Source organism: Triticum dicoccoides, chromosome 7B, assembly GCF_002162155.2.
Source record: "Triticum dicoccoides isolate Atlit2015 ecotype Zavitan chromosome 7B, WEW_v2.0, whole genome shotgun sequence".
Taxonomy (NCBI): domain Eukaryota; kingdom Viridiplantae; phylum Streptophyta; class Magnoliopsida; order Poales; family Poaceae; genus Triticum; species Triticum dicoccoides.
The window spans coordinates 32,128,956-32,129,943 of NC_041393.1; the positions used below are offsets into that span (position 1 = coordinate 32,128,956).

Below are 988 nucleotides of genomic sequence, written 5' to 3' on the forward strand. Positions count from 1 at the left end.
CTTATTCAGACAAGATCCAACCTAAGATACAAGAGCGTTGTGCACCGAGTTGTTATCAATGATGATGATGATGCCTACTTGTCAGTGGCAATCGTTCTACGATCCATCTAAATATCAGAGAATATGTACTGCCCCAGCTTGTGAGCAAGGATCATACCACTAAAAGAAGAGTGTCGGGAAGCCTATAATAATTTTGAAAAATGAGAACACTTGTGCCAAGGAACCTAGGTCGTTCACAAGTGCACTGCAAAAATTGTAACAAATAAATACAACATGCCGACAGACTTGATGGTTAACAAAGAGGAGAAAAACAAGAGTGCATATAATGTGACATATAAAAATGGAGGGGGCGTTGCGAGAATCGAACTCGCGACCTCTCGCACCCAAAGCGAGAATCATACCACTAGACCAAACGCCCTTGGTTGGAATTAATAAACAGTACAGGCTATTAATCGATTACATTTCCTGATTAGGCTAAAATACAGAAATGCCATGGAACGGCGCCTGAAGTGTGAGCCCTATTTTCGGGCCTGTCATGGCGGTCGGAGCGCCTGGGTGGACACCACCGTGGTCCATTTCACCGGCGCCGCCGCACCACAGAGGGATTTCGATCACACAATTCCTCTGGTGCCAAGTGTTGGGCCAGTGAATCTTACTGTTACAATCCAGAACAGAAGACCCAGATCAAGCAGCAAGTTGCAGAACCGCCGAGGCAGGGAGTGATCAGAACCAGCCACGGTCATTTCATTTCTCAGCACCACTTCTTCTTGTGCAAAACAAGGATAGTTCATGGCGCTTATGTGTGAATTACAGCCATCTCAACGCACTCACTGTTAAGAACCGTCTCCCTCTGCCTCAGGTGTTTCTCATTTCGCAAAAAAAAAAAAAAACTACTCTGTACCTCGTCTCCTCCCGTTCCCCTTCATTCCTCTGCCAAATTGAGATTTGTAAGGGAGATTCGATATTCGAATTGATACATCCGAGAGTA

At 45.3% G+C, this 988-nt stretch overlaps 1 non-coding gene across 1 annotated transcript; it reads right to left on the reverse strand.

The window, feature by feature from the left end:
* Positions 1-346: 346 nt before the first annotated feature.
* Positions 347-418, reverse strand: TRNAP-UGG. Its single transcript has one exon. It is a non-coding gene; the product is annotated as a tRNA-Pro (tRNA).
* Positions 419-988: the final 570 nt, after the last annotated feature.